At 42.8% G+C, this 14,777-nt stretch overlaps 1 protein-coding gene across 3 annotated transcripts in view; it reads right to left on the reverse strand.

Annotated features, from left to right (window-relative positions):
* wscd2 (WSC domain containing 2) overlaps nt 1–13,930 on the reverse strand; it is a 32,569-nt gene extending 18,639 nt beyond the window's left edge. Inside the window, exon 1 of one of the 3 annotated variants that reach the window (XM_068566644.1) lies at nt 13,512–13,930. The gene's annotated coding sequence lies outside the window, so the exon portion shown is untranslated. Of the gene's footprint in view, nt 1–2,382; nt 2,430–4,049; nt 4,135–13,511 lie in introns of those variants that run through there. The other 2 variants (XM_068566645.1, XM_068566646.1) reach the window with 2 other exon arrangements.
* Between the last annotated feature and the right edge of the window lie 847 nt (nt 13,931–14,777).

Raw genomic sequence — 14,777 nt, forward strand, 5'->3', positions numbered from 1 at the left:
AGTTTATAGTGTTTTTTCTCGCCGTGTTTTCACAGTGGTAAAAATATGTGTGTTGGAATCTCAGTGAAGGCCACGGTTAAATCAACTCTGACAGTCATTTATAGTGGGCTTCTAGGGGGAAGAAACACACATGATTGTGTTAGAAATGGTCAGTCAACAGTGGCAGGAAGAAGAGGTTATCAGGGGCCCCAGCCATAGTGGGAAAGGAAACCATTTGAGTCTTCTCTCATTGTCCTTCTGTCCAAATCCCTGTGCACTCAACTGTAAGTCCCATCCTGTAAGAGTACTGTACTATAACATGCTTTTAGTTCTCCGGCAGTAGAAGGGTTAAAAGTGTTGGCTGACCCTCCCCTCACCCTAGGGCCTGTCTTTCCGCTTCCCTGCTGTGTTTGGCCTGCCAGTGCGCATTAGCCGTGTTTGTCAAATCAAATCAAACTAAAGATCACATTCCTCCCCCGGTGATAACACTGGCCGTGGTTACGTTCAAGTTTACACAGATTGTTCCCCACCATCCGATTGCAAAGTTGCCTGGTGCCTCATTACAGGGCCATGAGAAAACACACGACCAGTGGAAAGCACTAAGGTTGTTGAAAACTGAATGAGGATTTTACGCGTTCACTGCATGAGAATAAAACAAAAATAATGTACTATTGTATGTAGCGGTGAAGGTGACACAATAAAAAAATGTTTTAAAGGCAATTGATTCAAACTGAGCAAGTAGACTCGTCGGATGCTAAATTTTTGCCGCTCTGCTGGAGAGAGTGAAGCTGCTCACTTAAAAGTGCATGACCCCTGAAAACTGGATTGTGAACATGGCTACTTTGAATAACAACCACCTCATACTGCCAGGACTGTGTTTCTGGCTTAGTATCTGGCAAACATTTCCATGGTATGCGCTACAGTTTTCACTTCCTATTTTCATGTCAGCCATTCTAATTAAACTTGTGTTTGATCGCAGCATGTGCTCGCATTAGCGATTGGCTCAATGCCTTATACACTTAATTACTGGTGGCCACTCAAAAGGAAGCTCATCAGCAAAGATGTTTGGAAGAATCTCTGTCCAGTGAGCGATTATACAACGCTATGAAAGCAGTTTTAAACTCCTGACTAGCTTACGCTACGTATTGTTCCTTATTATACTTTCTTCCAAACCAACAAGATGAACATGAACCGTTTACTGAGAAGGACATCACATCTGCTTCAGTGGGCACACTTTAAAGTGCAACTTCACATATCCTGTGCCAAAGTTTCTCATAATAGTGTTCCACTATATGCGTTGTACTGTATGTTGGATAACTGTAACTAAAACCTCTTTCTGAAATCTGTCAGGAGGTCTTGAAAATGTGGAACAAACGTGAGCTAAAAGTAGAAAAATGAATGCTGTAATGAATGTAGACAAGCTGCAGATTGGTGGTTAGACATCCTGTGCCCTCACTCTCTTTTTATTAACCTCTCATTAATGGCCTGCTGAGAGGTTAATGATACAAGAGATTTATTAATGATAATACATTTTGGAGTTACCAGTGTGGTTTCATTTTATAAAATGTATTCATTTATTATACAGTAATAGTATATATTATACTAAACAGTATTATGTATAAATCACAGTAGTTTTGATATGGACAGAAAATATGATATAACGACCAAATTGTCTGACAGTAGAACAGTTGCATAAATGCATAAAATATGTAATTTCTAAAGTCATAAACCATCGAAACATTGTTTTTCTGTATTGTTGTTTGCACGTTTATAATTCCTTCTGCAGATGTGCAGCCAATCCTTACTTTTAGACGAGATGGGGATGTTGTATGTAGTACCCAGATGGTATCTAATACTATAATCACTGCGTGTATCCAGGCTTTTTAAACATAAGAACATCCACTAAACATAGACAATAGACTCTTCTCCTTGAAGGTAGACAAGTTTGTTACGTTCAACATCATGGCTGCATTGGCCGATAAAAATCTGTGACTACTGCAGAGTCCTTTGTTCCAGAAGTTAATGCTGATACGTTTCCTTCAAAAGACAAAACCCAGATGTTAGTGGGTGTTTTTGTGCAGTGGAAAAGGGGCTTTAGAGGCTTTATATACATATTCACTAGTGAATAATTTGTATACTCATTTCAAAATTATCAAGATACACCGACAGATCATGTGTGACAGAAATAAGGAGATTTGCACTTTGTGTTGTGTGGTAGACTAGGTTTGCATTTCTTGTTTGTTTTATTTTTGCAAAATTTAAGACAGGCACCTACTGAAGAGAGCTACTGATGTAATGAAACGGAAGCTGCATTTAGCCCAGTTTGTCACGCTCTCCCAAAACCCGGAGGTAATTAGAAATAAGAGTACATTTGGCATTGTAGCGGCTGAACAGACCACTCACCGTTATGGTTTTTAAGTAGACCCTATGAAGCTTAAAAAATAAGCCCATGATGGCAGGGAAAAAGCTCTTTGTAATCCTGATGATACTCAATGGTCCATTAAGCTCAGTGGTGACCTTTTATTCTGAAAGAGAAGAGGTAAATTAAAGGGCCTAAAAATAATGTAATCCTGTTCTTTGACTGGTGCACGGTAGCGTTAAGCTGCAGCATTGTAACTGAGTGACTGATGATCATAATTTCCACCAGTACACGATGATAAGCAACTGACAGTCAAAAGGAAAATGGGGCTGAAAGAATAATAGCTTCATTGTGATTGTGGACAAAACGCAGAAGAGTTTAATTATAGGAAGGAGCAGAGAGACAAAAACTGAACAAGTCATTTGCAAAAAAAAATCAGAATTAACACGTATCATTCTGCTGGTAGAGTTGTTTGGTCTGTTTGTAAATCTGAGGGAAAGAACGACAGGAAAGGAGAGAGAGCTCGCAGATTGCTGCACCCTCAGTATGCTGCCTCTCCCAAATCCCAGTTGGCCACACGGGGGGACATTTGAGAAACAATCACTTGAATCTGTCCTCTCAAATGGCTTCATAAAAGAAGGAATTATTCTGCAGCGTGGAGGCGCTGTCAATGGGAGATCAAATGATGTCCTTCACTATCCAACTTTAACAAAGCTCTTCATTCACGGCCTTACAGAATATCTGCAGCTCAGTTTTTTCAAAGAGGAAAAGAGCTTTGCCCCCCTTTTCTTCTTTCACCTCCACTAAGCACAGACGATCTCTCCGCTTTAATTAAAAATAAATTCTCCCGGCTCAGTTCTGCTGCAAATCTCAGTCCTCTCTGCTTGAATAGACTTAAGAGGGGATTGTTGTGGTGGGTTGGGGTGGGGGAAGATACCTCTGACTGGAACTTGAGGCAATTTTCAACATCACATCATTAAGTTAAAGTGTGAAAGCACAACAGAGGCAACCAACATGCAGCTAGGAAATACAGTTATTCATTAACTGAGAATTGAGCACTTTCTTTTTCCATGTTGGAAAAGAGTGGGTGTTTGGCTCAGTTATATTTGGAACAACTTCCTGTTCAATATTTTTAACATTAATGTGACTCAGTATTTACTATTTCTGAGCTTGAACACCTGTTCTGTTGAAAAAGAGGCCCGAAAAACATAACTCCAATCTGTCATGTCAATGTTAAGTAAATGTTTGAGCTTCTGGTTTAGGTGTAATTCTGAACTTAGGAGAGCGCCAGGCTCCTATCTTTACGCTAGGCTAAGCTAACCACGTCCCGACTGTAACACACAGATATGAGACTGATATAGATCTCCTTATGTCACTCGCTGAAAGGATGTGTAAACAACTTTGATTACTTGTTAGCAAACAGTTGTTTATCTCTGCACATCCAGCAGTTACAAAGCACCATGAACATTCATTTGTGTTTCTGGTCAGCCGGTGTGCATGAGTCCAATATTCACTCTCTTTTAAATTAGTTTTGGACTCTGACTTTTTAGCTACTAAAAGCTCCGTTATGTCCACCAGCTGGTTCCAATTCATTATTCATCCTCACTAGCGACCCCTCTCACATTACACATGGATATTTGATCCATTGGTGATGTAAATATTGATTAGTGCAGCATTAAATCCTGCTGTCACAAAAAAAAAAAGATCTTACCAAGATGAATACAGCAGCATCCTCCAGCGGTAAAATACTTGTGTTGTTGGAGGAACTTATTCACAGAGGAAGATGTTGACACAACTGTCCTTCGGTATCACACAGCTTCTTCTGCTCTGTTGGGCAGAGTAAGAGCATAAAAACACAGCCGAGTGCTCAGCCGTGCAGTGAGAGAGGAGACAGAGCCTCGACACATTCAAGCTCCCGTGTCGACGAGCTCGCGCCGACACTGAATCCTCCAACACTGTTGTTCTGGAGCTAACTCTGAGAGGGAATTGAAAAGAGCATTTTTTTTAAATTTATTTTTAAAGAAATGTAATGAGTGACGGTTCAGTTTGAAATGACTTTGCCAAAAGCACCAATTATTGCAGTATATGTGTGCTTCAGAAGCACTGAAGACAGTCAGGGGGTAAGAGATGGTGCCAGGGGGAAGGCTGCCTTCGTTTGAAGTTATCAGTATTGACAAAATCTCACTTCTCCTTTACTTCAGTCCTCTCTTTTCTTTTAGAAAACTACAGTGTGGTGTCACAGACAAACTTCAATGCCAACACATTTAACATTTCATATTTTGGCCGATGTCTATCCCTGAGAGGTAAATACATGTGAATAAAAGAGGATTAGAGAGGCTACTATAGATGTTGTCTGGAATAAAGGTCTGATCCTGCCCGCAGCACCACATGCTGGGATCACTTCAGACAAGACAAGATCCTGAAACTGCATGTTGCTGTCTCAGCATGAACAGTCAAGTGTTTAGTAAAGCGGGAATGTAGTCAAATGCATCCTCTTGATACTGTCGAGTACTGTCCGTGACTTTAGTGTGAAAATAAAATCTAATCAGGGTCTTCAAAGAAAAAGGAGTTGTCCTCGTGCCCTGTAGTTTAAAACAAAGAGCATCAACTTTAACAAAAGCATTCCTGGTAACTGCGGCGCTGGTATTGTTTTCACCTTGTGAGTCTTGAGTGTGTCGTCGTCCTGGAGACGCTGACTGCAGCGCAAACTACCACCGAGGCTGTTGTTTATATTTGTGTCGTCTGTCCGCACACAGACTTTTCCAGAGAGATAATAATAATAACAATGATAATAATAATGGTATTTATAGGGCCCTTTTAAAGCCATAAGCACAGAGCGGACCCGAGGGGCCTGTTTGGACAGAACGCTGTGAGGAGCTCAGTATTTATATATATTCATGTGCCAGATCATTCAGAGCCTTCGATGTGCTAAAAGCTCTTTAAAAGAGACTGGAATCTGATGCAGTCAAGCCAAACTGGTGTGATGTGTGAGAATCGCTTCGTTTTGGTCAATAGTCTAGCTGCGGGATCCTAAACAATTTGGAGCTGCTCTGTTTGTTTAGGCAAGTGAACAAAGCATTGCAGTAATCGAGGCATGAGGATACAAGGGCATGAATAATTGCCTCAGTGTTGCTGAATAACAGAACTGATCTAATTTTGAAATTATTCCTGCGTTGAAAATGAAAAAAACCCGACTTGACTACTCTCTTCAAGTGTTGCTCCAGGATCCAGATGCTTTCGAGGAGCACACCCAGATTTTCTATGGTTGAGTTCATGGGAGTCAGGGGGCCAAGGAGTGGCTGTATTTGTTGAGAGATAGCGTTGCAACCGTGCAACACGCAGTCACAAAACTCTCCAGGTAGTTCAGGTCAACATTAAGTCTGGGTTCAGGGTGGGGGAGGACTGAGCGAAGGCGCCAGAAGAGCGGAGGCCTGTTTTTGATGTTGCAGCTGGTGTGACCCCATCACAAGATGCTTTGTAGTTTGATTTTACTTCACATTCTGTTGTGTGTAGTTTTATTGCTAAATAGAAGCATAATAATGTAAGCAATAATGTATTTTTAGAGTAACCATACTTGGTTACTTTCCACTGACTTACACTGCACCAGACTGGACTACAAATAACAAACGGATATGTTTTATAAACATTTAAGGCAAATGTGAAGAGCATCTGTTTTGTTTTAGCTTCAGTGATGTTTGGAAATAATTGTAAAACTACAGAGTTAAATGACTAATATGTTGAGACTGTTTCCTCAACAGATTTGAATGATATAGTTGAAAGTTGTATTAGCAAGTTTCTTTTCACAGGCTGTACACTCAACAGTACAGATTCCAATGCAGCCAATACACATGTTTTGAGTAATGACACGAATCTTGTTTTTCCCTACAATGGAAAAATATACTCTTGCTATTAGTATGCAGGATATACTGCTTTCCCCCACCTACACATACAACCCACCGGCGAATCCAAAGCATTTGATGCCTATGCTTGTGGAGTTGTGCAAAGTCTAACACGAAGGGAAGTGAAGAAAGACGTGACAATAGAGGAAAGTAGAGAACTTAATAGAAAAAGAGCGTTTCACCACTTTTACTTTGATTAAAAGGAGAATGAAAGGATGGCATGCGAGCAGTCAGCTCCTTTGCCACTCTAACTGTTGTTGGATAAAAAGCTATTTCGCCCTTTTTGATGAGCTCTTCAATGCGCACAGTCACGCAGGGCAGCGAGCTGGGTGCACTGGTCTGGATGCATTCATCTGAAGAACATGGAGTGTGTATGTAGAAGACTGCTCTGTACGCACGTCTTGCAAAGTGTGTACTGAACCATGGGGCTTCATCAGTGTCGCGCAAATCCGCCTGTAAAGGGCGAGCAGCACCAGAGGCCCGCTGTCAACATTTCCTCTTCAATTAAATAGGAACATCATTAGGAGCCTTGTTGCTCGTATGTCCTATTTTTAGTCAACTGTTGTTGTTTTTGTTGACAAGTTGTCATCACGTCCTCTATGTTGGTCCCATCAACTCGCCATGAAAGGGCAGTTCCATGACTGAGCAAAGCAAGTTATTTTAAGTCTGGTCTAAATCTAGGTGGGTTTAATGTATGTGTATGCAAAATCCTGTATTGAGAGTACAACGTTTGCATGATTGCGACCTGATTCTCTTGAATTTATACATATTGAAGTCTACAAATGAGGCTTTGAATGTATACATGTATGTGTATTTCTTTATTTCTGTGTCTGTTTGGTAGTTTGTTTTTAAACCACCGAGCTGGAGAAAAAAATCTATCATTAGTAGAAAATCAGAATACTATTGTTGATAATGTACTCACTGCACAGTTTCAGAAAAACACTTTGTTCTCTAATACTTTCAACTCATCATTATAATTATCACTATGATCATTTTCCAGAATGTGAAACTGTTGTCATCAGTTACGCCATGGAGCCTAAAAGACCCAAAGGAAATTGAGAAAGGGGAACTTCTGCAAAAGGATGGAAAGGTTTTGTATATTTGTGTACACAGACAAGCACTATAATATGGCTTTAAATGTGCCTATATTTGTGTGTGTGTGTGTGTGTGTGTGTGTGTGTGTGTGTGTGTGTGTGTGTGTGTGTGTGTGTGTGTGTGTGTGTGTGTGTGTGTGTAGAAGTACAAGTAGAAATGGGCTTTCTGGCAGCTGCCTGCTTTAGGCTTGCAGGAAGAAGCGAGCCTCAGTGCTGCTGCTTCTCCTAAGATGAATAAAATATGACGAGTATGCAGCTGTGTTTCAGCGTTGCCCTGATGCAACATAGACAACATCTCTGAGGCAACGTAGGGAAGACTGTTAAGGTTTAAACAGTGTTTACAACTCTGTGTGTGTGCTTGTGTGCGTGTGCTTGTGTGCACAAGATACAGAAACGTAAATCTCTGAAATTACAGAACAACGGCAAGATGCTCACTTATTTCCATAAATGAATACCTAAACTTCAGTCCAACATGAATGTGGTTGCTTTTACTGACGTAAAGGTAAAAGTGGTACACTCATGTCCCAAAAATATATTTTCAGTCTCCCCGGTAGAGGCATCCTGCTACGCAGACAGTTGGTTTTTGTTTTTTTGACTTTAATCATTAAAGCGGCTCTGGAAAGCAATTCCAAAGAAAATGTTTCTCAGCGAATGAGTAACTGTGACATTTATGGAAGGATTTTTTTCAATTCTCTGAGCACCACAAACACAATTCCCACAATTATATTAGAGTGGAGGCAGACATTTCAGAGGCAGATATCTCAAAACTTTAGCAGATACAACTGAAACTATCTGTGTGGATAGATTACAGAAATGCTAAGTGAATGAACGTCTAATTTCTGCTTCATTTAGCTCTGAATTCACAAAATACAGAGCATTGCTCATCTGATGATGAACTTTGGTAGTTGTTGTCTCAATCGGCAGAAACCTACCAGCTGCGACTGGCTGACATGACAAATAGTCTGTTGTTACACCTGAGCATCACACACTGCTACTTAGCAAATTAGAAAAGCCAAAAGGATAAGAATTTGTATCCATTACTCGAAATGGAAGTGGCATGAACACAAACTCGATAGGAAAAACTGAGAAAGAAAGAGCGAGCATTATTATCACAACTTGGCATTTAGAGACCACAGCAGGTGCTTTGTGTGTTCATTTTGTTGTTCAATTATTCTTGAACAAGCCCATGAATTGTTGGAGAGGTGCTCGAGCCCTTCTTATAGTGCTGCGGTGCTGCGTCAGACAAAAATGTGCTTGGGAATCATGACATTCGAGGGTCTAACAAAGCAAACGATGCTGCCTGTGTTGTGGCCTCAGTCTTAGCGGCTCCGCCAGACCGCGTTCAAGATGCCGCGGGTGACTGAGGAAAAGGGCTGGACAGGGAGTCAGTGAGGCGCTGAGCTGGAGCTGAGTCATCCCCCCCTCAAGCAACCTGGGAAAGACATCTGCACAGTCACACAGAGAGCGGAGGTGATGAGGGTTGACAAGGCGTGGCAACCGGGCTTGTGGCTGACCAGGCGTGCTTCATTTACTGCATGTGATAGTTCCTCACATCACGGCCAACCTGGGCAGCTCCTCTGACAGATGGAGGATATTAGCGCCGCAGAGGAGCTCGAGTGTGCGCTCTGCTTACCGCCAAATCAGAAAAGTAGCTGATAAGGGGATCGACTTAGGCGCTCATCCTGCTTGCTGTTGGAAATTAATGGAACCAAATGTAAGGCTGAGTGTAAGAATAATAAGCCCTTACTTAAAGTGTGTATAAATAGACGATGCTTGGTTACTGTTGCACATCTCTCGCATGAAATCCCAGTAGATGCAATTACTGAGCACACAAGTATCATGAAAATGTGCTGCTGTTTGCCCTTAAATGGACTATTCCCAACAGGAAGGAAGCAAAAGCAGTTCCATTATCCAAACCGCTTATCCTATTCTGGGTCGCAGGCGCTGGAGCTGATCCCAGCTGACATTGGGCGAAGGCGGGGTTCACCCTGGACAGGTCGTCAGTTTATCACAGGGCACGTGTAAAGACACACAACCATTTACACTCACATTCACACCTACGGGCAATTGGGAGTCTCCAATTAAAGTGAGCTGATGTCTTTGGACTTTGGGAGGAAGCCAGAGAACCCGGAGGGAACCCGCGCTGACACGGGGAGAATCACAATCAGATTTATTGGCCATGTGTGTGCACACACATAGTACATGGAATTTGACTCCGGTTACACTTTGCTCTCATAAAAAATACCCCTTGCTGTGAGGTGACAGAACAAGTCACTGCACCACCATGCAGGTCTCAAAAGTAGTGTATCTGTTACAAAGCTTGAGTATGCTGTTATCCCATGATAATCACAGTGGTGGAGGGGTGGAACAGAGGGATGCACATCTTGTTTTGGCCGAGTACTTCATTTCACAGCAACCTGACAAATTTCCCTGGCAAGTGTGAGAGCCCAATTAGGTCCGGGCGCGCTCAATGGACATCTGAAGCTACTGCTGACACTGACTGCACAGCTGACGGACCCAGAAGGGGCTCCACCCCTTCTAACTCTTTATCACACCGGGGCTCCTGCTGCTGTATTGCAGTATTGTCAGGACAGGGCTTATCGAAATCTCCTGACATCCTCTTTTAAGCAAAAAGCCTGTCTAAATCTTGACAGTGCAGTGTGGATTTGGATAGATGTGTTTTCACGGATGAACTAACATCGCTTGAGGTGATGTTCTGAAAGCTGAGAAAACACCACAGGGCTGCTTACTGCATTTAATATCCACTTTATCGACCTAATAGTGCTTTAAAAAGTCTTCTCTAAATGTTTGCTGTCAAATTGGGCATAGACCCTTACATGTTATCTTCATCCATTTGGTTTTCTTTGACCTATTAGGGTATAAATACCATTAATGTGGACACTCTTTTAGGAGTATAAATGGTGCTTTAGTTTGAGTTCCAGCTAACAGACAGACTGGCAGCACTGTGACTGCCAGGTCACAGCTCTGTTGGTGCAGCAGGTAAAGAAAACAGAGCCCGGCAGTTTAATGCCAACAAAAGCCTTTTTGTGAGGCGGAGATCAAGCTGAAGAAAGGACAAGGGGGTCTGCTACTCGAGGTGAGCAATTACAGCGGTGACGTGCTAATCTCGAACACTGGCACTATCTCAAGGTCGGCCGTGGACCACAGAGAATGTGGATTTCATAGGCACGGTTTTCTCCTTGTCATCTGCTCATCGTCTTTTTTTTCCATTTTCTCCCATGCATTCACACTCTCTTCCCCCGTCATCGCTCTTCCCGCCTGCTGCCTCCTCTGAGCCGTTTAGTGATGGACGTCCACACAGCTGTGAGTCAGTCTTGACTGAGAGTTTGGTTCAGACTGAGAGGAGCCTGAGTAGATGCCACATTTGACATGTCCAAATGTTGTAATAATCCATATTTGGGGACAAAGTCTTGGAAGAGAAGAGAGTTTTTTCTAAATTGAAATATTTTACTGTAAATCATGTAACTATAAAAACACACATGCTGCTGTTTGGACACAGTAGTTATGTAATACAGATATAGACTGTTTTAAGATGTTGGAGATACACAACCTTGCACCCCGACTCACAACAATACACAGACACAGACGCGCGCACGCACACACACACACACACACACACCTGGGCAAACACACCATTTAAGGCTTCATATTAGCCTTGGCTGGATTAAACTCCAGTCTTGTCCTCAGCAGGGTGCCTGTCTCTGTCTGAGAGAAAAGTCTGAACAGCAAGTCTGAATTCAAAAGCATAATTGGCTTTTTAGGTTTTCTTCAGTCATGGAATCATTCATGAAAATTAAAGTTTATTACGTGGCGTTTGGTTTACACTGTTGATGGACTTTTATTTTAAGGCTGTGTTGTATCTGAATTCTAGGTTTGAGTCTGAGTTTGAGCCATGTGAGTGTTTATCTGTCAACAAAACCGAGAGACGTCCGTTAAAATCTGGATTTTGGTTCTGTTTCCCACCCAGTATTTCCTAACCACCTGTCTGGCCGATGATTATCTGGATACGTCTTCTGAAAGACATGCTGTGAATAATCCTCCTATAAGCTGAAAATCTGGCTGAGGTGAGCGTGCAACGAGGCTGACCAACTCCTCAGATCTGTGTGACCGTATCACAGTTTTAAAGATGATTCTTTTTCAAAAATCATCTTTTCTTTCAAGGAGGAGCAAAAGAAGTTATTTCAAGCCACACTAAACAAGAGTATACCCTGTTTCACACCAATAAAAATAGAATTGGAAGCCACTGAGTGTGAAACGACTATTCTGCATTTGAACATCACACACTAAAAACAGTCTGAAATTTTCGGCAAAGTCAGCAGAGTGTTTAACACAAAGCTAATTTTGTAGGCGCTCTAATGAGGATCTTGATATCCTTTCTTGATGGTGATATATCAGCAGCAAGAACACCACTCAACCTACACACACGCCCCTCACTGCACTGGTGGTACTTCACTGTCATGTTGGCCAGCACCAGCATGCAAACTCTAAGTTCCTCTGGCGGTCTTCAGAGCCTGCAGGCCAATGGCTGTGATCCATGACTCCTCCCTGAAAGGTCGCCAAGAGATTGACGAGATAAGCTCTGGAGGCCTTTTCGTTATGCCACCCTGTTCTTACACAAGACACTTCATATCCGAGCCACTTTCTGAAATATAACATCAAACTGACAAAAACATTTTTCTGTCACGGTTCAATCTTTTCGGCGTAATAGATCAAATTGACAGTCGAATTCCAGTGCCGCGACCCTGATTGTTCACTAAAGCAATAGCAAAAGTGGGAACAGAACCCTCTCATATGTAGAAATATGTTTCTCAGTTGTTGGAATATTGCACTGACGTCTGTTCACTTGTGCCTCAGGGAGGACGGCGCTCCCGGGACAGCTCAGACGCTGCTAGCAACACTGACATCTTTGTGATTTTATTTTTTAAATGAGCATCCACGAATGTCTGCTATGTTGCAGCTGAGACCGCATTATGCGATGTGACAGAGAGCTCGAATTAGAGTTAGACCTTTCATTTCTATTTCACAGTGACGTTCATGATATTGATCCTTTCTGCTTGGTCTATAAACTGCTCGTGCTGCCATAACAAGAGGTCTGTCGTGCTCTATGCTTTTTATTTACCGTCATGCCAAGTGCTGAAATAGCAGCAGCAAGAGCAATTAGTGCCGTACATGAATTGATTTTAACAGCAGAGTGATCAATCTTAACAACCATTATGTTCTTCTTCTTCCACTTCACGCTGGTGGCTGGTTCGATACGGTGATGTACAGTACACCGAGGTCATCAGAAACAAGGGAGCTACTGAAATTGCATTATTTATTTCCTTCAAATCATTACGAGTTACCCTTAAAGTAAAATGCTTGCACAGCTGACTATAAATGTTGCGATGATTATTTGCTTTATTGATTCATTGTGAATCTGAAAAGCTGGAACTAGAGAAAATGTACAAAACACACAGTCCGACTGTTTCAAACATTAACAAAATGAGCAGAAACAAAATGAGTGTGAGGACGTTGTTCTCCTGGTGCTCATCGTTAAGTGACAGAAATGTAAAAGTAATGTGATAGATTTGACACTAAAATTAAGAAAATGGAGCAGGAGTGCTCTAATGAAAGTCAGCATATTCACACTTAGAAGAGAAGGAGGAAGTTGTTCAGACTGTGGGCCACCGACCAACCGTGCATCTGGTTCAAGACTAATGTATTTTTTTTTACTGTCACACAGCAGCATGCAAATATCACAGCCAAAACAAAACAAACCTCTCAACTGGATTAGCCAACCAGTCCAATAAATAGAATAGTACATGTAAATGTTTCTGTGTGGTGTACAGGGCACCACGTGAGGTATTTGTATCACCTGAGGCTCATTCTATTCAAAGCATATTGCCTTTAATAGACAAAGCCACCTGCTTATACTGTTCAGACTTGGCTTTTCCAACAATTCTGTATTCAAATGCCAGTGATCATTGGAAAACAGTGGACAACGGATTTCTGGGATTGCACCTCCAGGATGTAAACCAGCAGTTATCATACCAGTGATTCCATATACAGACTTCTGTAACACCACCAATAAAAACAACCTATGCACACATGGTAGAGGACTCATTTACATTCAACATTTCCTTCTAGCTTCTCATCCAATTTAATGGGACTTCCCCTTACCTTAAACCCGAGTCAAAGGGAGGCTTCAGCAGATGGTTTGATGCAGTTCCCAAGACGCAACTCAGCTGAGGATCTCACAGGCTCTGACATGGTGTTTCATCTCCACGATCATTCCGCCAAATGTGCTCTCTGGCCAGCTCTCTGGTACTGTGCTTTCATCTGCGGAGAACTAACGTTGGTTTGCCAATCTCATTAGCCCGTGTAGCCACCCGGTGCTGTTCAGTCATGTACTGTTGTGAGAACCGCTACACGCTTCTATCTTTCAGTCGGAGAAGGAGGGAGCACCGCACTTGGCTGTGGAGGATCAGCGGTCCACATCAGCCCCGATGAGACGGTCCGCTTCTCGCTTCACTCGCTGCGGTCAGCTGGCCGCCGCTCCGGCGTGATTGATGCAGGCGCAGGGCCGACCTGTCTTCTGTGTCGACTGTCCGATGTGAAAGGAGGCTGCTTGACGGCGCGGGGAAGCTGCGCCGCACCGTGCGTCCTGCGCTCCCACACGGACCAACAGCACTGCCTGCTGTCCTTAAAGAGACACAGCAGAGCACCCAGAGGCGCGGCGGCGCGGCGGCGCGGCGGCGCGGCGGCGGAGGAGGAGGAGGAGCCGCGCTGCGCCTCTGCTTTCTGGGCGACGCACAAGAGGTCGGACGCGGAGGCACCATCTCCGCTCGCAGTTACCATCGGAGTTGTTATTTCAGTCACTATACGAGTCAGACGGTCAGCTTTCACGAATTACAACATCACACAATGTTTTCTGAAGCATTGAAATACCAATTTGTAGTCCTATCCACCTGCATTTAGCAATAATAGTGGTTTTAACAGCAGTAGGCTCTGGGTTAGTTTAGAGTGCAGTTTGTTTGACCCGAAAGAAACACTGTCAGTGAACCAGCAGCTCTGATTGAATAAAGCACCACTCGTGGAGCCGAAACAGAACAATGTACAGAAGTATGGTTCGAGATTGCATTTTGTGTTCATTTTCTATGTTTTAGCTCTTTAGAGGGACCTTACATAAAAGTCACTAATGGTGAAACATGGTGCCCCCCAAAAAGTACCCTTCTAGAAAATGTGATGCAATGCCACGTCGGCTGCTCTACATGCTAGAAAACGTTCTGCATGCTGGTGCCATTTTTATTTTCACCCCTGCCCATTGGACAACCATAGAGTTATAAAATAAGTGCACTAAAGTGAATACATGTACAACAACTCACCCTTTTCTGCCTCTCTCTGAGCCAAACATGGGTATACCACACCACTGACACGTTGTATTAA

This window comes from Clinocottus analis, unplaced genomic scaffold, assembly GCF_023055335.1.
Source record: "Clinocottus analis isolate CAN_PGR_092001 unplaced genomic scaffold, fCliAna1.0.p SCAF_7, whole genome shotgun sequence".
Taxonomy (NCBI): domain Eukaryota; kingdom Metazoa; phylum Chordata; class Actinopteri; order Perciformes; family Cottidae; genus Clinocottus; species Clinocottus analis.